We start from the raw sequence: 27,682 nt of genomic DNA on the forward strand, positions 1-27,682 counted from the left end.
CCTATTTTTGAAGAAATCTTTTGATCAAACTCCCTTAAAGGGCATTTTTGAGACCTCAAATTTTCCCTAGTGGTTTAACGATTTCAGAATTTGTTGAAATGTTGAAGAAGAATTCCAATCATGTTTTGGAAAGTGAGGTGGATGATCTAGAAGCTAAAGCTTTGGTGGATTTGGATGTGGAAAAAGTCACATGGTAAGAGTGGGAGTATGATTCACAGATGTAGAAGATTACTTGTGCAATAGAATGTGAATTGGTCATAGTCTATTTTGGAGAAGATGAGTCTAAGACAGTAAAGTCAAGAGCCACTTAGAGGACAATCTTTTGGAAGCAACTCATTGCATTGCTTTCACGGACTCAAGGATGTCTTTGCCTAGGATTGGGCTTGATTTGAAATTTTACTAGCACAATGGAAGCAACTCATTGCATTGCTTTCACGGGCTCAAGGATGTCTTTGCCTAGGATTGGGCTTGATTTGAAATTTTACTAGCACAAACTTCCCTTGAAGCCCTGATGCAGTGTTGATCTACATGCAAATATACTAGATGAATATCCACATGGCTAAGTGAGAGCCAGATTTGAGGATGACATTTTTGCATTTTTCAAAAGCCTTTTTTAGATTTCCCCATAATGCTTTTGGATCCCAAAACATGAAAAAGAGCAAGATGGAGAAGAAATTTGTACGAGTACGATGCGGTGAGTATCGAGCCACTAAATTATGGGCTAGTTATCACTCTAAAGAAGATATCAGAATTTTGAAGAGATCAATGATGCAAATGTTTTGAAAGGAATGTTTTCATTGCTTTCATATTGTGCTTAATGAATATGTGAAACAAATCCAATGTAAAGGATTAATTAAGAATGCTGCTTTTAAATGTCAAACAACATATTAGAATGCTTTGTGTAAAAAAATAAAGAAAACCATATTTACTTGGAAAGTGGGAAATTGTATTTCCTTGATGATGGAAAATGATTGATAGTTGGGTGGATATTAAAGTGCAAGAGGAGATACTAGATTTTAAAGTGTAAGTGAGGTAGTTTTGTGGTGCACATTACAAAATTGAAGGCAAGATGGATATTTAGGTTTGGAAGGAGCCAAGAGGTTTGCCAAATGTCAAAGGTTGGAGAACACTTCACATTTGTTGCATTTCATTTGGTGAAAAATTCATTAGAAATTGGCAAATGTGGAGAGACCTTGTAAAACGACACGAAAATCAAATGTCATTAACAAATGACATCAAATGAAATGAACAAGGAATGAAAGAGCACCAAATGGAATGAAATGATGTGAGAAGAGAGGGGGCACCATAATCATGAATGATTTTAGGAAAGGGAACCATCATTCATGGCGTGTGGCAATCATATGACAATCTTCTTGAGCATTTGACTATAGAATATGAGCCTAGTCATCAAGGGCAACATGATGATACCATTTCTTTTAATATTATGGAGATTTTAACATGGTGATCTCTCTCTCTCTCTCTCTCTCTCTCTCTCTCTCTCCATGTCTCCTCGTGCATAATGCTAGGACCTAGAGAGTGAACACCATATTGGGGAATATGGGAATTTTCCATAAGTTTGGGATATGTTGTTAGGTGAATTGGGTAGTCAACCTTTAACAATCCCCTAGACAACACCACAGGATAAAGATCGAGGATCTCCCTCAATAAAACCCACGAGACAACACCACTGAACACATGATCAAATATTTTTGATCACTCATTCCTCATTGAGACTTCACTCAACACTTAAGCATCTTAAACTTTCAAGCTCATATTTTACCATTTTTAGAGAGAATTGATGCTGAAACAACCATGGCTGAGACTCTGACAACATGAGCTTTCAGATTCACACAACTCCTATTTTTTAGGGATGGCAACCCCATCCAACAAACTTCCTCACAAAGCATGGTTGCCTCAATCAGTGCAAAACCAATGGTAGATCCTTTTATTTTTCTTTTCTCAGAGCAGACATAAATACAATCCAAATACATAGGTAACCAAAGCTTCACATGAAAAATTTTCATGACAATTCAATGGCTACAAGCATTTCGCTGTTGTAGACATTCCATTTCTACATCAAAACAGACTTTACACTGATATAGCAATGGAAAATCATGATGACTTTCAAGGGAAACCAAGTTGGTAATGTAGATGCTGTTGAATTCACCTATTTCCTCATCGTAGAGCACAGAAATTGCCTCATAGAGCATTACATAGAACAGTTCATAACTTTCTAAAACCAAATCTCGGATTGCCAAGCTTCAAAAAGGAAAGTTGTAGCTCTCTTTCCAATCTATAACTCTTTAGAACAACTCAGAGCCAAATTCTTTGATCTACTATCCTGAAACAGCTCTACACAGCCTGCAGTCCTAAATTTCTACATGCTCTATACATCAAACACAACTTCTCTGTTTCAAAAGCACAAACTTGCAAATAGAAAGACACGTCCTTTGATTTTAGATTATCATTTCAGCATACCAACAGATACATCTCAACATATCTTGTACTGATGAAGAGTTGCAAGAGCTTTGAACTTTATGAACTTTGATTCATCATTTTCTTGGCTGCAAATCCTTCCAATTTTTCACTAATTCGAGTCCATTCATTCAACATCTACCCATAATACATATTCCCTCTGCCACATACCCAGTTTCAGATGTAGAGACCCTTTACTTCCATTCTTCTTTGTGTTGACGGGAAGCCTCATGCAACAACTAACACACATCACTCTTAGCATGATGAAGAACAACCCTCTACTATCTTTCACTCATATCCATACATCAAAACCGATCTATATACTCTCTGCCCCACGTAGCAGTAGAAGAAAACAAGACAAAAAGAAGACTCTTATTACCATCATTTGAAAACTGAGAACTCGCATAAGCCCATTGACTTTAGTAGCCCTGCCATCATGCTCCACGGCTCCAATAACTTCAGCTTCATGGTCTCTTTCTTCTAAAAATTTTTTCTTCTTCTTCCGAGCTTTAGATTTCTCCCTTCTCTTTAGGATGCAAGATTCTTCTCTCTCTCTCTCTCTCTCTCTCTCTCTCTCTCTCTCTCTCTCTCTCTCTCTCTCTCTCTCTCTCTCTCTCTCTCTCTCTCTCTCTCTCTCTCTCTCTCTCTCTCTCTCGTTGATTGTATTGTGTCGAACACTTCTCTTCCTTTCTTCTTTTTTTCCTCTTTTTAAAAACTCACATTTTTACATTTTTCCCTATTTTACTAAGCTGCTTCTTGCTTCCCCTTAGTTGTTAGATGACAAGCATGCCCCTTGCCACATAAAATTCCACTCGGGGACTCAAAATTAGAAGCAAGAACACATTTCCTTCTCTTCTTGCATGAGGCACGTGTTTCAAAACTGAAATATCACAACCATGTGTACACAGTACCACTTGGGATTTCCATCTATAAACCCGAATCCCACTATGGGTAAGTGTTAGAAAGACAAGAAAATAATATTTGCATGTGTTACCCCACTTGACTCCATGCAACATCATGTCCTTGGCGGTCGCTCATTTTCACCCACCAACGTGGTCAAATATTTAGATTTGTTATAACTTGAACACTATAACTCCAAATCATTCGCTCTATAGCTCAATAGATTCCATTTTTCAAGCGCTTTCCAATGATAGGTCACATCATATGGTTTTGAGAAGCTTATGGGTATGTTATCCGGGTGCCACCTTTTTAGTATTCAAAAATGGGAATCGGGAGATTCCCAAACTCACTAATATCGTGTCAGTGGGTTAAAAGTAATTTTATGGTGTGTATTGGATTCAAATGGAGCGCATTGGTGGCTATGGAAGGCATCATTGGTGTTCCTTCATCCTTTGCTGCTTTGGGTATTGTGGAGGTATGTGTTTTATACATGCAAGCTACCACATTGATTAAATAGTACATGAAAATAATTTTATAATTTATTCTTATGGATTAATTTTTGACAGATTATTTGTTATTTCATGGTTGCATCTACAAATTTGTGAATATTTTGATCCAATAAATAACAAATATGAGAAAATGTAAAAAATGCATTAAAAAATATAAAAAAATAGAAAAAAACGAAATTAGGCAAAAATCATATTAAATGATTGAGCATTAGTTTTTTCATTATTTCGTTTTCTTTTCATTAGTTTTCTATGACACACATAGTCAAAACATGGGTTTGGTAGCATGAGGTTAGCTTCCATGGCATCCATCATTCTAGCATTAAGCATAGCATGGGCATATAAGTGAAGTCAAAAGAAAGAAAAATAAAAAATGTACATAAAATATATTGAGTTTCCATTCAAAACTTGAAACAAAACTAAGAAAGGCATCTCACTATATATCGTTCTTTCATCATAAAAAGAGGTACTAAGTGGTATCCATACATATAAAGATTCATAAGTGTGCCTTTTAAAAGAAAAAAAATATTTTTTTCATTTTTTGGTCTTTGAGCTTTATTAAGAAGATTGTGTGCATGTATTTCATACTGTGTGCTAACACAAGGCCAATTGCGTTAGTGCTACATTTTTGTGTTTCAATGCCACATGTGATTAAGATACATGCATGAAAAATGGAAAGACTCTTTTGTGCACCTTCATGTTTGATTATTAAAGCTTGTTTGATCATGATTCATTCACTTTTGCATTTTATGTGGCATGTGCATACACCATGCATTGCAATTGGTTATCCGTTGAAGTATGTGAGGTTTTCAAGTCAATTGTTAATATATATTAAATTTTATTTTGGGATTTGGAAACATTGAGTAGAGTTGATATCTATGTTTATTTTATGTGTAAGATGGGATGATGGGGTTGTAGTAGGTATTTGCTAGGAGATAACCCTTTGTTAGTGCGGGTTGAGGTGACCTTGTTACTATTCTATTTGGGAAAAACTCCTTGCTTGGGGGAGTTTGAGATTAGGTGATTATCAGAACTACAAAGATGCATTATTGTTTATTATCTCTTAGACTTATCCATTCACTCATGGTCATAAGCCTTGCTAATTGAGTATGAGAGACCCAAGTGAGTTTGAGTATGATAGTAAGTCACATTGGAAATTGAATGAGTAGTATGTCATATTGGAAATTGAATGATGCCACAATTCTCGATCCATTCCTTTTTATCAAGATAGAATTCTAGATGAAGTTGTGGGCCATGAAATTTATTCTTATTTAAATGGACTATATGGGTTCAAATGGCTCTAGACGATCAACCAACTATAGTGTTTATTACAACCTACGAAGTATTTGTATTGCATAATCATGTGGTTTGGACTAGAGAATGTGCCTTCATCTCTTTAGCATGACGTATAGAAGATCTTTTGTCCTTACCTTATGCATTTCATGTGGGTTTTTCTAGATGACTTTAGTGTGCTCAAGCAAATCATTTTACATTTGCATCATCTAACTATACCTAGGTAGGTGTTGGGAGGCTTGGCTTTGTCTCAATCTAATGAAGAGTGTGGTTTTTGTTAAAGGGGGAATGCTCCTTGATAACATCTTTTCCCAAGTTGATATTACTATGAATTCACTAAAGGTATCTACCATGATGCAAGTAGAGGTGCTAGTTAACCCAATGTTTTTTAGGACAAAAGAGGTGGCATGGTCTCATTGCCTTTGATTTTTGGTTGATCTCGCCATGTGTGGCTTATATGCATCATGTAGATTTTCTTAGGATATGGATTGTGATATCACCTTCCATTCACTTCATTTGATGTTGTCCAAGGACCTTGTTCTTATTACCCTTGACTAGGACAATGAATTCCATCCATTTGTAGATGCATTTGACATCACCATCAACAACATCTTGATGCAAGAAAGCACAAAGGGTGCATTCCAACCACTTATTATGCCAATTGGAGGTTGTCTCCAATGGACGAAATTGACTTCAGTGACGCAAAATGAATCTTTGTAAATGATCTATTGCATCAAGAAGTTTTAGTATTTACTTGGACATCCTATTGAGACCTAAAACAAGATTGATAGTGACTCTCTCACTCTAAATCTCACTCTCAAGCCTTGGAACCCATCCCCCCATGGCTGTGCATCTATGAGAAATTGACTATACACTAGAGAAGATCTCTAATACTCTAAAGTAGTCGATGTTTGTGCAGTCCACTTTGCTAATTCCCTAGTCCCAAATTTCCAAGCAAAGTAGCATGTTATACAAAGAGGGTGTAAACACCCTGCATTATATATACATAGATACTTTTCTCGTTGAATGTCGTAGCCTTGAACTTACAATATCCCACAAATCTACCTATAGCTTGAAACACCTCACATACATTCGGTTTATAAAAAACAAGTGTTGTGCAAGGATACAAGTGAGGATGATACTTTAATGCATATGTGAATGATTTGTGCTCAAAGAAACTTTAAGAAACCAACATGCATGTGCAAAAACATATCTTAAAGAAACTTTAAGAAACCAACATGCATGTGCAAAAACATATCTTTTCTTTTTCCCATGAATGTAAGACTATGTTGTAGTGTAGTGTTGCAAATTCATGGCACTAACCCCATTAATCTTCTGCTACCATAATACACATATAGTCACAAATCTAATCCTATGAATACTCTAACAACTACATAAGATTGAAACCATTTCGTTTCATGCTCTCCTTATTGCTTTATACCTTTATCACATTGTGATATGACTATGGATGCACAAGGCCAACCTAGTGCTATTAAGCTATAATAATCACAATGAATGCTTTTATGAATTTTGATCAAGAGATCATGTTTCTAATAAAGAACAATTTGAGAATCATCATGCTATTTTTTCATACTTAATATTTTTATCTATTTATTAGGTCATTTTAGTATATTTTTTACTTTTGACAAATTTTCATAATGAAAAAGAAAAAAAAGCAACCAACTAGGAAAAGAGATGAACAATATCACAAAGAACTCAACTCAGCCCATGGGAATGTTTCATATTAACTCTCATAAATTAAATTGAATGAACCATTAATTATGTGTCGTCTTCACCATTTTTTAGGTGTTTTGAGTGTAGAAACACCATTAGTCCATTAAACCACTATTGATGCACCATATGTCTTCTAACTCAACCCCTTTGGTCTTCTAAACATTTCATCATTCACATTCATGCATCAAAACCCTTGTGCTTCCATCTCATCCATCCTCTCTAGCATGTAAATTTATTTTTATTGCTATGGAGGTAGGAGAGAGAGAAAGAATGCATTCAAGAGCGAGTAAAATTGAAAAATTAGATTTTGATATACTTCATATCATCTTGCAAGAGTAGTTTCATTGCATAGAGAATGATGAATAGGCTTCAAATCTATATTCATATGCTTGTTTGGTGCAACATAGGAGGAGAAGCAACAAAACATTTTCTTGTTTTTTTCTTCTTTCATGTTGTTCATCTCTCCATTCCTCTTCTTTCTCATGCCATTTTTCCTTTTTAAGGTATCCTCTTTTTCAAATTTGGAAAAAATTAGCCCATTTAAATGTCTAATGGGTTGTTCCCCACAAATATCTCCACAAATAAAGGTGATTTGACATGATTTTTTGTTTTGAATGCTCAAAATTTATGAAGATATTGTGGCTAGACACTACTCTCCTACCCAAGTCCTTTGGAAACTCTTTTAGCTTTAAAATGCTTCATGTCTTGCACCTTGACCACCTTGTAACACGAGATTTCTTTGAGTATTCTTTTTTTAATTACACTCTAAATGAGTTGCATAACCTTTAAAAGTGCCTTAAGTAACCCCTCAAAATACTTTAGAATTGCTCTTTAAGATCTGCTCTCGATGATGATTTGAAATCCTCTCTCATTGGGCTACCATGGGATAGGGAAATCCAATCTGTAAAATCCACACACCTATTATTGAGACCCTAAAACGGGCTTGACATTGGCTTTGATGGCTCTAGTAGCTGGGCTCCTAAATATACCAAACAACCCCACATGACCTCATGACCAAGAGTGTTTGGGTACTATAAATGATTCCTGTAATTGCTGCATTTGTAGATGCAATTTTGAATTGTAGTCTAACTAATTACTCCTCCTGCCTCCAAGCAAAGGAGTTTCCCACACATAGGACCTTGAATCACATACATAAAGGGCACCCCCCAGCTCACTATTGTGGCCCCTATGCCTCTCCTATATCCTAGGGATTGGCCCTAGGATATGCCATTTGAAATATATAAAATATCATAACATACTCTCTTGATATTTTCCATTCCAAGTGACTTTTCATAATCTCACATAATCATTCCCCCAAGAATAAACATGGTAAACTATGGTTAGGGACCCTCTTCCACTCCATCTGGGTCAATGGGTTTATCAAGCAATTGCTATGCATTCAGGAGGTTTATTCCGATACCATGCTTTTATGCTCTTTCCATGCAAGGTGGAATGCTCTAAGTGCACAAACAAAAGAAAGACAATATCGTGTTCCATGTGCACAATCATATATTTTCATACTTTTCACCATACGTATTGCAATGATGTAGAAAATACTATCAATAAAACACGTGCTACTATCTTTTTTACATAAAAAATCCACCTATATACATATGAAAAATAATAGAAAATCAATACATTTAATCTCACCATTCCCTTCTCACCACCCCCTATCGAAAATTTTGCAAGTGTTGTCATATTCTAAGGTATGTAGTGAAATGAGAAAATTCGCAAAGGGACACATCTTAACACACAATATGACACCATGTTCAAGCAATCTCCATGTTGTTGAATCCATACAAACATTGTATAAACATATATTTATCATTTCACAACATCGGGATTCATCTAATCATTCAATTCTCCTCAAAACTTCACTTTTTTCAATTTTACTCATATAAATGCATTTGAAAAGCCAATTATTATTATAGAAAGAATGCTCATCAATCACTTATAAAATAATTTTCTATTTTTTTCTTAGCAAAAATGTTTTATATGCACATACACCATTCAAATTTTTCCAATTTCAAATAAAAAAAGCTTAGAATAAATATTCCATAAAATCACTCTCTTTTTTATTATTTTGGTATTACTTAAGCAGTCCATTCACGCTCCACACAAACAGTCGTTAACAACTACCTTCATGCTCCCTCACTCCATTGCTAGTATCATATCGTGTTTTGGCAGCCCTTTTCCCTCTCTCTCAACACATATGAATATTTTCCATGAGGAGAAAAAAGGAGGAGAGAGAAATACTAGATTTTCAATTTTTTGCATAGTGCATCATTTTTGTGCGATTCAAGCTACTATTAGAAGTGAAGAAATTCAGGAATCTAAAGCAAGGAGTGATTCTCTTAATTTTGACAGTTTGGAAAATTCAAATATCGTGGAAAATGAGGGAGTTTTAAACTTTGAAGCTTCTTAATCAAGTTATTAACAAATAACTAGTTCACTTTCTATGCGTTCACATTGCCACCAAGTGGTTCCGTTATAATCAGAGGGCAAACGAGCTTGAATTTGAGATCAACAAGTATAACCGAGCACTTCGCATTGTTTTCTATTGGTTTGGCATCTCGGATTGAGAGTTGATTTTAAAACTGACTTAACACCACAAAAGTGACTTGAGAGCTGTAAGAGCGACTAGAGAGCTGATTTTAAAGTTGAATTTATAGCACAAAAGTGGCACGAGAGCCGTAAAAGATGTGTTTTTGGTGAAAAATAAAATGATCACATATAAAGGAGTTGGAGTTCTACCAGATGCATTTCAACGCTACGAATCCAATGCAAGTGTTTGTTTGTCGATTGGAGTTCGTTTGACCCCCCATTTAATGGTTGAGGGGTTTGGTGTTATGAAGCAGCTACTAGATTTGGAAGCCAAAAAGCACGTGACAAAGGCCAAGATAATAGATTTCGATGTGAGGAAGTTGAATGTCTAGTCGGATTGCGATTTTGAGGTTGTTTGCCCCTTCGTTTGGCTTGAAACCACTTTTGTATAGTGTGAGCATTAAGAGAGTTGAACTAATTTTTTTAAGTTTATGACTAATTATGGCTTAAAAAACATGCAACTAAATGAAAAACTTGTCGAGATGGGGGGTGCATTCTTTTTGCGCTCCATTTTCCCTCCAAAATTAGTAGTTCATGATACTCTGCATCAGCCCTCCTCCTCCTCCTGGGAATGAGATTCTACAATTCTTCGCTTCATTTCACTCTAGACCACGTGCAATTTGATGAAGGGAATGAAAAGTTCAGATTTCAATCTTTCTCTCTTGCCATAAATATGGTTCATATGGGTTAAGAGAATGAGGGGGAATGGGTGCTAGTTTATGAGATGAAATACAAGAAATGGATCAAGAAAGTGAGAGGTTGTAAATGAGCATTAGTTGCTTTCTGTTTTTGGAATACAATACGTGCGTATATGGATTTTAGAGTAAGCATATTTTATTTAATTTTTAAAAGGAATCTTTTGTTCTTGTGATGGAAAATGGTTGAATATGTTTGAAATAATAGAATAATCAGTATTTCTCAACAATTCACATAATAAAAATCAAAATAAAAAAATTCCACAATGTGAGATTTAATAGAGAAATTATGATTTCATGAGTTTTTATGTTTCAAATGATGTTTGTATGGAGTGATATTGAATATTATAGTGAATCACAATTCATATCAGCTTCATGGATCTGAAAATGAAAGAATCCAATAATTAATATTAAAATAAATGATAAACAATGATAAAAAAATGGAGTTTTAAAAAGAAAATATTTTTATGCATAAAAAATTACTATAAACTGGGTGCATGTATGTGGATGTATGGTGAAGGTATGGCATGAGGATTTGTCTCATCCTAGCTCCATTTTGATGTGAGAGTGCATGTTTATCACTTTTATACATGGAAAAAATGACATAAAACACCCTCTTAAACCAGTGTATGATTGCAAAACCTAAACAGTAGGGGAAAAGGAATTGTGAAAAGTTAAGTATCAATTGAATTCTAGTTTCCATGCATGATATATAAGACTCACTTCATTTAAGTTCAAAAGCAACAATAACACAAATTAGTCTGTTATTGCTTTTGAGCAACATAGCACTACGTTAGAAAGGAAAATCATTGAAAGAATGTTTTGTGCATGACACATCAATATATAGCATTGTACATTGCATCTACATTTAAATATGGTATTAAGAGAAAATATTTTGGATACATGGCACTTGATTGCTAAAACGACTAACCGCAATGAGAGCATGTAAGGATTCTTGAGCTCTAGGATAGAACAGTTGTCTTTGGAGATTCTTATGTGAGGGAAACAAAATTATCTCCTCGAATACATTATCAAAAGAGTGGACAATGTTACGATTGTGTTCTCTGTTAAGATGGCACATCATGGGGTTAATCCTTGGGGTGTAGGAGAGCTATAGGAGCCACAGTACTCTGCTAGGGGGGAGCTCTTTGTGTATGTGAATCAAGGTGCTAGTCACCTAAATATTTGAATACTCCCTCTATTGGAGTTGGAATGGAAAAAATCATTAGCTATTGTTGAATAAGTTGCAGCTACATGCGCCTAGCAAAGTTGTGAGATCACTTTTCAAAAGTTTGACTATGAAATTAGGAGTAAGTCGCTGAAGTTGCAGGGCATCATTGAATGCCTTGTGGATTTTGAGGAGCCATATTGGCTAAAGGTAGTAACCTTGAGGGTGTATTCAAAATCGATATGACCTCCATTCCATCTTGATATACTACCATAACAGATTATCTATCTATAGGAGAGGTTGGAGCTGCTTTGTTGAATATTGAAAAGAGGAAAATTAGGTAGAAAGGCTTAAAATTTACCTTGAAAGAGTGTCATGACTTCGCTTGTGGTGGGCACTTTGCTAGATGGTTGACTGCACAGAAAGCTTTAAGAGCTAGATATTGGTGGTGGCTATCCATTTCCCAAGTTGCATTTACATATATCAAGAGATGCGATATGTGTTAGAGACATGACAATAGGGAGAATAGAAAGGGCCCAGTGACTCCTATTATAGCTATACTATTGTTTGAGAAGTGGGGTATTGATTTCATTGACCTATACATCTTTCGTCAACTACAAAAAAGTGTTATATCATTGTGGTAATAGACTATTTCATAAAGTGGTCTAAAGCCCATGCTACGATGAAGGATAATGCCAAGAAGACGATTAGTTTTATTTTGGAACAGATTGTTTGTCATTTTGGCCCACCTAAGGAGCTTGTGTCTGATTGTGGGACACATTTTTTGAATAAGGTGATTGAGGCTTTGATGGAAGCTCCAAAGATTAAACATAATAAGACCATGCCTTACAACCCCCAAGCTAATGGGCAAGTAGAGAGTACCAATAAGCAGCTTGTAGGGATTTTATACAAGATTATATTTGAAGGTAAGCGTGATTGGGATAAGAAGCTGTATGTCACTGTTTAGGTTTATAATATGATATTTAAAAAAGCTACAAGCCACACTCCCTTTAAATTAGTACATGGGGAAGAATGTGCTTCATCTTTGGAGATTGAGCTGCCTATAGTAAGGTTTGCACTATACTATTCTTTGGGCAAAGAAGTAGCATTGCAAGAAAGGTTCACTTCCCTTGCACATCTTGACAAGATTCATTTACAAACCTTGTTATATCAGAAAATAGGGAAGAAGTAGATGAAAATGCTTCATGATCTTTGGGTTAAGAAGTATAAGATTGCTAAGGGTCAATTGGTTCTATATTATGATGCCACTCTTCCTAGGAAACGTGGAGTCCAAGTGTGGGATAGCCCTTATTAGATTGTCCATATAGGAAAGAATGGCTATACAGCCCATTTAGCAGATTTGCAAGGAGGAGAGTTCAAAACTAAAGTAAATTTCAATAAATTGAAGCCCTACTATGTATAGGGACCGACATCAAACTTGGTGCCTTTACAAGTCCTCCATGATCTAGCTTAAACTTGTAGAGGGTACCAAAACTATTGGATGAAATCATTCCTTATCTTGAGCATCCATATTTATAGTAGCATTACCACCAAGGCAAAGTGATCTGAGGGAGTAGAAATTATCACATCATTGAGTGGCAAGATAGATATTTCACATGGAATATTTGAGTCTATTACCACCACTATCATAGAGTTCTTACTAGTGTCTCTATTGAGTTTAGTGAAGGAGGAATTGTAATTGTCTTATACTCCCTATCTCGGTTAGATTTTGACTATCATAAGTACAAGTAGGTTGATTACCATGGCAGGTTACATCAATGAAGCTGTGGTTTACACATTGTATTTTGATGGAGCTTCTTGAGGACATGCTAAGCATGTGAGTGTTGGGGTTGTCTTTAAAGATCCTTATCATCAAGTATTTTTAATAATGGGAGTGTATTTAGACACTACTTTTATGAATAACATGGTGGAATACTAGGCCTTGCTTATGGGGTTAAATATAGCAAGATGTGGTGGTATTTACAATTATTGATGAAAGGAGACTCACAGTTAGTGATCAATCAATTGAATGGGACCTATAGTGTGAGAGGGACCCCATTGTAAGGATGTACCATCATGTAACCTTGGATACCCTTGAGATATTTGAGGCATTGACTTGCCAGCTAATTCCCCAATAGTGGAATCACTTTGAAGACTCCCTGGCTAATTGTGCCTTTGTTGAAGATGTCTTCCTTAAATGGTCATGATGGGATTTTACAATTGTCTCCTGATGTTAGTCAAAGGCTATTGTGGGGGATTGCTTGTTGACATGTTCTATTTTGGCCATCAATGGTTAATATGGGTTATAAGCCAAGTAGTGATTGACCATCTTGCTATTCTATCATGGATGCATTGGATCACTCAAACAACATATTCATCGGACACCCCTTGCCATTTATATAGGGAGATTAGCTAATAGTTTGATGCATTTTGTGAAGGGCATGAATGACCATCCCCGCGGTCTAGTTTGGTGCTTCAATATGGTTCATGTATGGTCCAAGGTTTATTTTCAGTAGTTTTTGCTCAATGGTATGCTTTATGGGTATATTTCGTTAGGCCAAGAGGGCTCTTTAATGTTTGATTTTGTTAGGCCAAGAGGGCTCTTTATTTTATAGTGAAATGGTTTATATTATTAGGCCAAGAGGACCATTTGTTTGTTTGGTGTAGGTGTGGTTAATGGTTTTTTGGTGCTGCACTAAAGTGATTCAACACCACACTTGGAGGGAGCCTCTTGCTATGCACAAGCTTCTTGTGGCCAAGTCCAGGTGATATTCTTTTTTTATGAGTTCTTTCCCTTTATTCTATATGTGTATAGGTATGTGGAAAATTTTCCTTTTGTTGGGGATCGACATTCAAGGTATGAAGTCCTAGGGTTAGGTTAGTGTGCTTGGGGAGGTTTGAGCAATTGTCCCGCCTCCTAGAAGATTGTCAAGCACTCCAAGAGCTATTTTAGAGGATATTCCTAGTGGCCCTATTTTGCTAGCTTCCTAGGCATTTGTCTCTGGGAATCCTTATTAGTGTGAGGCAACTAGGAAAGCTTGCCAAATAAAAGAGAACAAACAATGAGTATATTTGAAATATATAAGATACGAAGGGATGTAAGAAAGGGTTCTAATCTCTAATATAAAAAAATAAAGGAAAAAAAATCCAAGAGCCGATGTTCATTGCCTTGCAAAGGCTTGGTAGGTTCCTGGGGACAAGTAGACCCAAGGTCAATGCCTTGTTTTCCTAGGGATAGCATTTAGTCGAAAACTAATCAAGAATGATTGGAGCGAAAATAAAAGTGAGCAAGAAAAAAAAGAAAAATCATATTGCCTCATGAGAGGATGGTAGGTTGTTGGGTACCGAGACAGGACCTGAGGCTAATACCCTATTCTCTTTGGGTCATAATACGCTTAGCTCACTCCTTTCTACACAGATGAGTATAAAATAGTGAAGAGAAAAGAATGTGGTAAAATGAAAAATATATAATTTTCAATAGACCAAACTATAGGAGTTCTCACCTAATAGGAGTTCCTAGGTGAGTTGTCCTAGGTCAAGTAGGTAGGTGAGACCACTTAGGATGACTTCTTTGATAGTTCTTTTTAGTTGGTATGTGTTGGAGCAATTGGTTAAAGTGACTAGCTCTGGATCTCTGTTAGATTATGCTAGGCCTATCCCTTGTGGACTTTATGCTTTGATTTTGTCATGGGCTAGGGTGAGAGTTGTGTTTGTGCTCTGTTGTGTCATTTTATTTATAGTAGCTTGATGCTCTTTATGGTTTATGTATGCATAGATCAATTGTGAATTTGATGGGCTGAGTGGCCCTATCCTGTGGTTGCCAACGAGAGTTGATTTTAAAGCCAATTTTATATCACAAAAGTGGCCCGAGAGTCGTAAAAGAGACATTTTTGGTGAAAAATGAAATGGTCATGGATCAAAGAGTTGGAGTTTTTCTAGACATATTTCGGTGCCAAGAATCCAACGTAAGTGTCCATTCATTGATCGGAGTTCATTTGACCCCCCATTTAATGGCCGCAAGGTTTGGCATTATGAAGTAGCTATTGGATCCAAAGCTGGAAAGCATGTGATGGAGGCAAAAAATAATATATTTCAAGGCCAAGAAGCTACACATCCACTTGGATCGCGATTTCGAGGTCATTTGCCCCTCCATTCGACCCAAAAACACTTCCATATAGTGTGAACATGAGAACTAGTTATTTTAAGTTTATGACTAATTATGGCTTAAAAAGCATGTAACTAAACAAAAAACATGTTGAGATGGGGGGAGGATACATTTTTTTAATGCCCCATCCCCCCCCCCGCCACCAAAATTAGCAATTCGTGACTCTCCGTATCAGCTTTCCGTCTCTACGGGGATGAGATCCTATAATTCTTTGCTCCATTTTGCTCCACATCATGGGCGATTTGATGAAGGGAATGGAAAGTTTAGATTTTAGTATTTCTCTCTCCTCTTTCTCTCTTGCCATAAACATGGTTCATATGGGCTGAGAATGAGGGGGAATGGGTGCCGATTCGTGACAAAATGTGAGTGATGGATCAAGAAAATGCAAAGGAAGTGTCAATGGCTATAAACGAGCATCAACAACTTCTTGTTTTTGGAATATGACACATGCGTAGACAGATTTTAGAGTAAGCATCTTTTATTTAATTTTTATGAGGAATATTTCGTTCTTCTGATGAAAAATGGTTGGACATGGTTGAACATTCTTGAACATGCATGAAATCATAGAATAATCAACAATTTCCAGTGATTCACATTATAAGAATCAAAATAAAAAAACCCACAATTTGGGGATTTAATATGAAAATTATGATTTAATGAGTTTTTATGGTTTAAATGTCATTCATATGGAGTGACATTAAATATACTGTTGAATGAAAATTCATATAGTATTCATGGATTAAGAAAATAGAAAATTAAATAATTAATATTAAAATAAATGATAAACATAATGAAAAGTGGAGTTTTTTTGTTTTTATGCATAAAAAGGTACAATAAATTAGGTACATGTGTGTGGATATATAGTGAAGGTAGGGCATGAGGATTTTCCTTAGGCTACCTCCATTTTTATGTGAAAGTGTGTGTTTATCACTTTTCTACATGGAAAAAATGACATAAAACACCCTCTTAAACCAATACATGATTGCAAAAGTTAAATGGTAGGGGAAAAGGAATTGTGAAAAGTTAAATATCGATTAAATTCTGGTTTCCATGCACATCATAATATATAAGATTCGCTTCATTTAAGTTCAAAAGAGACAATAGCACCAGATTAGTCCGATATTGCTTTTGAGCAATGTAGCACTACTGTTAGAAAGAAAAATCATTGACAGAATGTTTTGTGCATAACATGTTGCTGATTTGTAGTCAATTTATTTGAGCAATATATAGCAATGCACATTGCATCTACATTTAAACATGGTATGAAGAGAAAATCTCTTGGATACATAGCACTTGATTTCTAAAACGACTGGCCATAGTGAGAGCATGTAAGGATTATGGAGTTGTAGGATAGAACAACTGTCTTTGGGGATTCTTATGTGGGGAAACAAAATTATCTCCTAGAATAGATGATTGTGTTCTATGTTAAGATGGTGTATCTTAGGGCCATCCATGGGGTGTAGGAGAGCCGTAGGAGCCACAACACTCTGTTGGGGGGGGGAGGGGGGAGCTCTTTGTGTATGTAAATTGAGGTGCTAGTCATCCAAATGTTTGGATACTCCCTTTGTTGGAGTTGGAATGGAAAAATTTGTTGGACCACAAATTGGTACAAACGCGTGATTTAGCTAGATTCGTATATAGCCTCCAGACAATCCTACTCGTGAGGCCGTGAGGGTGGTTTGATGAGCATAGGAGGCCCGGGCTAGAGCCCTAGAGCTAGTGTTTAGCTTGTTTTATGTCCCAACATGGATGCTATTTTCAGCCTCTAGATCAGGTAGCTGCTTTGTAACGTTAAGATTGCACCTCTTTAAATGGGCTACCTAACAAACTCTGATTGATGAATAGACGCTTCCAATGTGTTTCAAACCACCCATTTTTGCCTTGAAATCTCCAATGTCTCTTCATTTGTACCACAAATGCTTCATTTTTTGCTTCAGATTTGGTGCCTAGTTACACCTCTCACCTATCTTGCCAAAACAAGAAGACATGTGAAAGCGTAGAGCGTAAAAATAAAGAAGATGAAATAATTGGAACACTCAACCCCACATACATGGATCCAAATCAAGACCAAGACTATGGATGGGAAGTAATGGTGGATGCAACATAGAAGCTATGGAGTACAAGAGGGTTGAGAGAGATAAGAACACAATAGAGTTATGTGGGAATGGTGTCCTCACTCTTTATTATCTTGACTTATATATGACTATACAATGTACACTTATATACAAGGGATATTGTCGGCTATAGACCATGGGACTTTACCTGACCACTTAAAGGCCAATGCACCTTTATGGGAGTATAAAAAGAAAGTGAATATACTATCCAATGCCCATCAACACTCTATAGTGTGTGCAAAGCACTCAGAAGGAAAAGTCTTCATGGAGGAGATCTACAAGATTATAATTTATATGAATCTTGAAAAGATCAATGTGCTTGTCCTCAAGCAACTCCTTGATGAAGTAATATTTTGTCTCAATGTGCTTTGTCTTTGGATGAAACATGGTTTTGTGCCAACTAAATGGCACTTTGACTATCACAATACAATGTAGAAACCTCTCCTATAATGCCCAAGTTTTCCACTAGACAAGTAAGCCATATAGCTTCCTTGTAGGCATCATGAGTTGCAATATACTTTACTGAAGACCAAACCTCTTAGTAGACCTCTTAGAGTCTACACTTCCTATACAAATTCACTATCTACATATCCAAGAATAGATGTATCCTTCCAAAGTATATGAATATAGATCTAGTGATGTTCAAGTATCTAGTGATACTCATTATTATCTCCCAATGCTTCTTACTAAGGCTTGAATTCCACTATCTATTTAGTACTATTTCATACCTTAGTACTTGTATGCATGTAGGCTTCTGGGATCAGCATGTATAACACGACTTTAGCTTTCATATGACGTTTCACTTGAAAGTTAGGCACAGGTCCAAAAACATTAGGAAGTTGTATTTGATCAGATGCTATATGATCAAGAATGATATATTCTTTAGGACAATGCCATGAGATGGTCATGTTGATGTTGATCCTACTTATTTGTGTTTGTTTACTAAATATCTATGTTTTCTACTTTGAGTTATGTGATCATGAGTAGTCGTGGATAATGGATGTAAACTGTCATTTATCTTTCAGGAGAATGCTGTCACATGAATAACCATAAAATGTATTTCTTATCTATGTAGTATTCTTGAATATTAAATAATGATAATGACTGTAGATGGATTTAGAAAGCTAGTTGTTGATGTAGGATTGTTTTCAAGTAGATTGATGTATCCTATATTCTTGTTATGGACTTGAGAGGCCATAACACTTTGGTGATCTTGCTAGTTTCATGGGAATAATTCTCATGATTTAGGCATCAAGCATGGAAACAAATATTGCAAGAATAGGTTGCAAGAGTGTAGGATGCTAATGACACCTTTTAGGGGCAGTATTTATGTTAGACAATTATCCAAAATGGCCAAATCCCATTTTAACAAGAAGCAGATTTTGGGAATTAAGGGAAGCACTAGCAAGATAACAACACCAGGTTGCGGGGTTGAATGATAGAAGAGAAGCAGGAGGATTAGGCATGCTGGATGAATAACAAATTATAGATGCTAGGTAGAATTCTTTAGTGGTGGGTACCTGTGCGGGCACCTTGACAACATATCATTCCCATGCCACCTCAACATAATCTCCTTCAACCTCTCCAAGCATACCAAGTTTGTTAGATAATAAGGAAGCTATACTGCCACTTGAATGTACACAACCTTGCATAATCACTTGCACTACATATACACACAATTAGGCACTCACTATTATATTAATTCACTAGATCCCATTATGCACACATTGTGCACTACCAATCCCAACTCCATAGACAAGTGTGTCGCACTATGCTACACCTATGTGAACTTGCAAGAGTCTTTTGTTTCTCAATTCTAACCCCAACACCCACATGTTTGCAAGGGAGGGTCAAAGGGAAGGAGGAGGGAGGAAGGTGACACCTTGCAGTGCATTGGTGTGCACTGGTACTAGAATTGGCACTAGCAATGTTGCATGTACTACCAATAAGCTCTATGCCATGGGATGCATCACTAAATGGATCTTACTTTTTTTAAAATTTGATTTTTCCATTATCATATGTAAATGTAAGAAACACTTGATTTTCAATCACTTATCATGAGTAACCAACGACAAAAAGGCCAAAGAAATTGATGAATATTAACTCCCACATGCACATCTATTCCATATTAATCAAGAGACTCAACTCTTTAGGGTTAATCTCAGACCTCATTGTTGGCTGATGGCATTTTCCATATCCTCAAGAAAGGTCTACAAGAATGAACAATTTAGAAAGCTTGACTAACATGCCTCTTGATCAAGGCACAACCTTACCAATTGGTCACTAGTAAATTGTATTGCATAAGCTAGGTTGATGTCCTTCGACACCATGTCTCTGAGCATGAAATTGAGGATGTGTTACAAGATGCACACAATGGTATTGCTAGAGAACACTTGTGTTGGGACACTCTCTTTAAAAATGCCCCTAGATTTTTCAAGCATTGGATGAGTAGTAACAAACAAAGGCAACCATCCAAAATTATAAGATGGAACTCATACCAATTATTGCCCACCAAGTTTTTGAAAAGTTGGATACAGGCTTCATCGGACCCATTTGATCAACCACACAATACTCATAGGCTTGATACATCATTGTAGCCACAGATTACATGAATAAATGGGTTGAGGCTAGGGCAACTCATAAAGATGATGCATGAGCCACTGCACAGTTTCTCTAGGACTCATAACTCAAGATAAAGGGAATATTAGCTTAGGGTCTAAACTGAGGAAAGTTTATGTAACTCAAGATGCTCCGCCTTGTTGCAAAAAACCTTGACATTGCATCTCCTTCTACTTGAAATTGCAAAAATCCCCAAGTTTGGAGCATATTTTTCCAACCTACAAACAACTTGACCTCTCTCTCCATAGAAGGCATTTTTCCCAAGGCTATCATAGGGCATTTGAAGGTCATAGTAGACTACTTGAGCCAAGCGGGCTTGAAGAAATTCTACTCTAGAAGTGAGTAATAGAAACCCTAATTGCAATCGTTGCTAAAAAGACAAAGAACTCACTTTCTCTTATCTTTCTCATTTCTTGAGCTCTTCAATGAGTTAGAACTTTTCCAAAAAAATTTTCTCAACCTCTTTATACTTTGGTTACATTGTACTTCTCACTTATTTAGTATGACAAGCTCCATGGAGTTTATCAAAGTGAGATACCTTGAAAAGAAGAAGATAAGAAGCACAATCAAAAGTGAAAAAGGGAGTTCACAAGGAAATGGAAGGGATAGAAGGAATTAGAAGATCAAAAGAAGTGGAGAAGTGAAAACCTAGACAAAGAGTGCTACTTTGACTTTCTGTTAGACAACTAGAACTTGTACAACATTGGAGTATTTGCTTAAGTGTAATGTTCCCATTACTTAGTTTATTTTAATGTGTGTATACATTCCAAAGAAAATTGATTGATGTTGCACATTTTAAAAAAATACTAACTCTAATGATAAAACTAACTCTCATTATGAAGATAATAATAATAATTATTAAGGTATTATATGCCAGTTCATGGAAGAAAGACTTGGGAGACCCTCCCAAGACTAACTTATTAAAACTATGTTTGTAGTATAGAACAACAAAAAAGAACTAGCATAGTGGATAGTCACTTGGCAGTTAAGCGCACTTGGGTGACAACATCGCCGAGATGGGTGACCTCCCGGGAAGATTTTTCTACAAGCTAGTGGAAGCTTCTCGCATGCAGCCAATGGTGCCAACAAAGCCTTCGTAGCCCATTGCCAAGTATGCCAAGGCCAAGATGCGAAGGTCTATGCCTTGGTCACTGCCATAGTCGTAAGCCTTGGAGTGACAGCCACCTGACGACACGCCATGCAGTGCTTACCCATAGATTTGTAAATTTGTATCTTCACACTACAAAAATGGAGCTCCCTCTTTGACATTATCAATGATATCATCAAAAAATGCTAAAAAGAAAGTGTCCTCTCTTTTACTCCCCCTGTAAAACTATAAATTGAGGGCTTGAGGATGACCAAGAAGGGGGACAAGAGTAATCTTGACGAGGATGAGATGCCGATCATGAAGGAGGAGACTCTATTCCACAAGACGAAGAGGCATCATTCCGTTCAACCCAAGGAAGGAGATACATAGAAGGTCTCTCATCCTCTTCTACTCTTATCCAAGAAGAGAAGACATTGAAGAACTCTATCCTATTCTATCAATCCAGTTTGAAGTCATACCTGTACTCTCGTCCCTATTCCATCCACTAGAGACAGAGAAGTATTGCTCTCCATGAGGCAAGAAGAATGATCCACAAGGCCTACATCATTGAATCCCACAATAACCATCATCATCATTGAGAGTCTTATACCCTTGCCAACCGCTATTACTGTCGTGTTCTTCTTCTTCTACGAATCATATTTCCATCATGACCCTGAAGAAAAAGAATTCAAAAGTAGAAATCGTGAATGAACCTACTAACGTGGAAGCAACAATTGGAGTTGTGAGCATGGGAGTCACGGGCGCATATAACAACCCTTTACCAATTTTGATATCACACATTTTTTTTCTAAAAATTTCTATTCGAATTCAATAGAAATAACATAAGTCTCTTAAGAAATACTACGATCTTAGAGTATTCACTTGGTAAATTATTAGAACATCTTATAGGTTACAAGATGTTAGGAAAACTACGAAATTCTAGAACTCAAGAGAAATCATGAGGAATTTATTAAGAATGAACCGCAAAGAAATTAGTCAAGGATATAGTTTAGTCTAGAAAAGTTGATAGAAGATTTTAAGACCGGAAATATCTCTAAGTTGAAGAAACGGACTTAAGACCAAGAAACTTGGTTACAAGAATGTCATTATAAATCTTAAACTGAGACATTAGAGACCCCAAAATCTAGATACCCTAGGGGAAGAGCTCACTGCGTGAATTTCAAAGGTCGATTGATACAAGATTAATCATCACTTGAAAGTTGTATGAGTGTTTGAAGTCATAATTGCTTGAAGACATCAATGTTGTTTGTGATTTTCTAGATTAGATCCTAATTTAATTAAGTATTGGAATAGATATACATTGAGGATCCCTATACCTCCCCCAAGGATAGGTGCTAAATCCCCATACCAAGAGGGGATGTTTTTACTACTGTGGAAGCATGGACCTAACTTCAGTGGTGAGAGGTCTCCCAGTAGGGATCATATTAAGTAGGAGGTGGTTAAGGTGCAGGGGGGCTCTGGCTAGTAAATCCTTTACGCACCTAGGAACTACTTGGTCCCTTGTATGGCCCGAGTTCTACTTTTGGGACACCTAAAAATGCTAGCTATAGGTAGATTTGATCTTGGTGATATATAGATGTGCCGGATGAGGCATCACGTGAAATTGTAATTTTTCTCTTGTGTATGGGTAGGAGAACACACATTATGGATCATAACCAATGAATTTGTTTTATTCGGATTGTATGTTCGTGAGTAAATTACACAAATGAACAACTGTGCATAAAAGGATTCTTTTTAATTAATGGAGTTGTTTTATATGTTTCACATAATGTGGTAGGTAATTAGATAACTAAAAACTTCCATAGAGGGAAGCGGGTGGATGGATTTCTGACAAATCCAGCCCTATGGCAGCATGGTGGTCTCGGTTAGCTGAGAGGTTTTCCCAAAAACAAATGCTAGGAAGAAACTCTAGGAAAGGCCAATTCATTGACTTACCTAGGGTTTGGTCTCAAAACCCGAACTGTAAATTATCTTAGGGGAAAGGTACAGCGGCTCTACCAGAGCACTACGAGAGATTTCATAAATCTTTAGAGTGCTATTCAAAAAAAGCATTGTACTCCATGAACCAAGGGTAATGGCAGTCGCTCCTTTCGGACAAGAAGCCTCTCGAAGGACACCTTCAGATGTGAGCTGGTTGTTGATAGGTGATTGTTAGGTCAATTAGGAACCTTTAGGTCGGTCCTCCGTGGGTAATGGCAGGATGCTTTCCTTGCGGGGAGACCTAGGGTTATAGAGCCGCACAAAATCCGATCATTCTGGTTAGAGTATGGATGGCGATGGCTGGAAGGTAAACTCTAGGTGACTAGTAAAACATTACTCATCACGTAATAAAGGCGGGTATGTTACATGAAGGATTTCGTTGTGGATCTTACTAAAATTCAATTACTATTGATTGATCTACATCAAACTTATAGGTAGGTTTTTTTTTGTATATTCTCTTGTAATCCTAGATTACTTGTTAAAAATCCAAAATTATTTTGTCTTGTAATCATGGGCTTATTGTCTAAGTTCCAAAATCAGTTTTTCTAGTATTCTTGGACTTCTTGTTTTAAGTTCTAGAGTTCTTTCTTAGTAATCTTGGTCTTCATGGGTATTAGAAGGAATTTATCATTCATAAGCCTAGATTTCTAGTTTTGACATTCTAGATGTTATCTTGTCTTGTCAGAGTGAGCACCACTTAGTCCTCATATATTTTATCTAAGTGTTATCCTATCTATGCAATCATCCAATTTTATTCTACTTTTCCTTTGCTTGATATTTGGGTTAGGGAGGGTGTTAGAATTAGGCCCTTCTCTAGGCTAATGGAAACAAACCTTTGCTAAGAGGAAAATAAAAATTGGTCATATATGATGTCACTAGTTACCTATCCATCCACTTGCCTTAGTCTATAAAGAGGCTATTGATCCTTCATTTGTAACAAGATTGAGAATCAATTTGAGAGTGTCAATCTCAACACACTAGTGAGGACGTGAGAGTGAGCCTATATCATTTTGTATCTACTTCTATTTAATGAAATATTGATTTAGCTCATTTCTCAAGTCTAGTCTCATATGCATTTTATATTAACAATGTTTCATTATTGTCCTTCCTAGCTCATTTATGATTAATGTGTCAATGCCCATGTTTCCAACACACCTACATCTTCTCATTTTCTTACCATATCATCTCCACCTTTAGACTTCCTAGTCAGCCAGCATCTCAATCCTCTAAATTAACTACTACTATCATTGTCAAAGCTTGTTTATTGGCAACTTATCTCCACAAGAGGATATCCTTCCTTATAGTCAGAATGCTTTTTGCACCTTAATTCTATGTTTGGCACCTTTGCCAAACATAAAATATTTGCAATGATAAAACTTAGAATGGTTGATGAAGATATGATCATGCTTTCCTCCCAATGGCACCCTACTTGGGAGAATTAAGAATATCTATTTTGCAAAAGCATTCCCATGCAAGGCTAGCTATCTTAGGAGATCTCAAAGTAGTAGGTGCGAACCCGATGAATAATTTCCTCATTTACAAATGCAACACTCCTTAAAGACCTTTCTATCATCAATAGGCCACACCATAATTTTAGCATGACTACTCACTTTGTCAAAAGATGCTATACAATCTATTTTGAACCTACTACTATAGGAAAAAGGTTATCACCATGGCCAAACAACACAAGATTTGTGCCTCCTCAAATATGATCTTACATACTATGAGACCACATCTTCACATGCTATCATTGAGGCTTGTATTTTGGCACCCCCCAAGCAACTACTCCATCACCTCCTTGTGGAAAAAATTTTGATTGAAGAAGAGGTCCATGTTGCAAGTCAATTCAATGGCCCCTCACTCTTGGACAATATCATGTCTTATCTTTGTGAGCTGCTAATTTGACCTACTACCTTGGATGTTGTTGTTGCTGAACTAGAGTGCAAAATTAACTTCCATGATTGATGGATTCTGGAACCCTCTTTTGTTGTACATAAATAAAAGAACAATCTTCTTTGTAAATAGCAATAAAACTACCAAAATATAAAACTATCCACATACACTATGAACTACTCTCCCAAGTTGGAAAGTTCTCTCTAGTTTTATAGGGGGAGGAGGGCCAAGACTAGATGCTCAAGTCTAGAGTGCAATCAAGACCTCAAAGACTATGAGACTGTCTATAAACAAGGAGATATCTGGACTCTAAGGTTGGTGACATAAGTGTACTAGGAGACGAACAACATAAGATAGTGTCCTCAAAGTAGGTTGAGGATTTTTCATTGCTTCCGCAACTCTTGGTAAGCACAAAACAATTCCTACCTATAGTCCCTAACACTCTTGTAACTCTTGTATTGGTGGAATATCAATCCATGGTCATACGGGAAGACTAAGTGCTTAGCTAGATGGTGCTTGAGAGGCTCAGTTTGGAGGACTAGAATACTGCTTGACTTTCCACAATACACTATGCCCAACTAATGGCTAGTAAGCTGAATCCACCTTGACACAAGAGTGGCACAAAGGGAACACCCCAATCGAGTAGCAAACCTGAATCCCTCACGTAACTTGGAAGTGAGTCAAGAAGTGATCAAGCATACACTATTCATGGTCAAATAGGCATTGAGGTGTGGCCTAGCAAATTGACTTGGAATTCAACTTTGGAATCACCCTACAAAATGCTAGTCTTGATAAAACCACCTTATTGTGATATCAAGTAGCACACTTCACTCTAGCCATTCCTACATTAGAGGTTTGACCTTGGAGTATGGGAGCTCTCTCTCGACCACCAAGACCCACTGCACTGATTATTGCTTCAAGCGTTTTAAGCCGAATGCCATGGCTACCTCTCACATCTTATGTTTCAACACATAAATGCAACTTCCTTAATTAATCTTTTAGGGCATTGGATTTGCTCACATAATTTAAAATCACAACATTCAAAAAAAGAAAAATATCATTTATAAAACAATCTCTATTCATCTTGAAGGATCTTATTACAGTTTCTCCTTCTACTGCCCATATGAAGGTTACAACCCAAATGTCTATTTTTCACGAAGATTTTTGCCCTTAACTAGTAATAGTCTCTCAAGAAGTCCATCCTAACTCACATAGGAGTTAGATAGTTCCTAGATGAGTAAGGAATTTACTAGCCACCAAAGCCCCCTAGGCATCCTTACCACCTCCTACCTAATGTTCTCCCTACAAAGTGACCTCTCACCATTGAGGCCAGTTCAAGCTCTCCGAAGCAGTAATATGAACCTCCTTGGTATAGGGTTTTACAACTAGCACTAAAGAGGTCTAGTGTGGCCCTTTCTTTTAACCTATTTGCATTTAGATTCAATTAGAATCCCTAAATCTTCATAACAGAAACATTTCTTTCCTAGTGCATCAAGTAGTCCTTTGTATGCACTATTAAAATCACAAACATAATTGATCAAAATAGGCAATCTTTTCAACAGTCCTTTGGTTCTTTCATTTACTAGGAGTTTTCAAGCTATGAGCTTTTCACTCTTTTCTAGAGAACTAGTGTTCCCTATAAAGTATAACTCTTATCTTCTTATAAAGCCTGTAATAAGTTCTTTAGCAACTAGGGTTTAGTTTTGACAACAATCTTAGTTTAGGTTAGCTCTATCAGACAGTAGATAATCAAACTATCGAGGGTTTTTTGTGTTGATTTGATCATGAAGCTTTTTATGCTTCGAGAAAATGTGCCCTTGACTTGTTAGAATAGAGGATTCATTAAGATCTTTGAAGTCTTTCTTGACATAAGATTTGCTAAAATGATTCCCTATTGTTTGAACTAGGTATTCTTTTCCTAAAGAGTTTATGCTTTGACAAAATGTGTTAATAAGTCATTGACTTGTTAGAATAGAGGATTCCTTGAGTCTTTTGAAGTATTTCTTAACATAAAATTTGTTGAAATGATTCCCTATTTTTTGAACTAGTTATCCTTTCCCTAAATAATTTTATCTAAGTTCTTGGTGTTACCAAAGGAAGATCAATAGATGGACCTTCCTTTCACCCCATTTAGTAAGGACCCTATGATCATTACATTAATAATCTTAACCTAACTAATGGAATTTAGGTTAAATAAGTTATCCCATTTAACTATTTAAATACTTTGCAAAGGGATCTAATTCATGAAGTTTGTTTCAACTAAGCTAACTGATTGCAAGAGGAAATTGAAGTGCTTAATTCTTTTCTTTTTCTAAGAAGCTCAGGCTTTGACACCCCACTCCTAAGTGCATTGTGTGTATTAGATCGTCTATGGGACATGTATGCATGCATGCACTCCATCATCCAATCTGTAAAAAAACCTATATGT

This window comes from Lygodium microphyllum, chromosome 8 (genome assembly GCF_053477565.2).
Source record: "Lygodium microphyllum isolate KBCC chromosome 8, Lygodium_microphyllum_v1.1.10, whole genome shotgun sequence".
In the NCBI taxonomy this organism is placed as follows: Eukaryota; Viridiplantae; Streptophyta; class Polypodiopsida; order Schizaeales; family Lygodiaceae; genus Lygodium; species Lygodium microphyllum.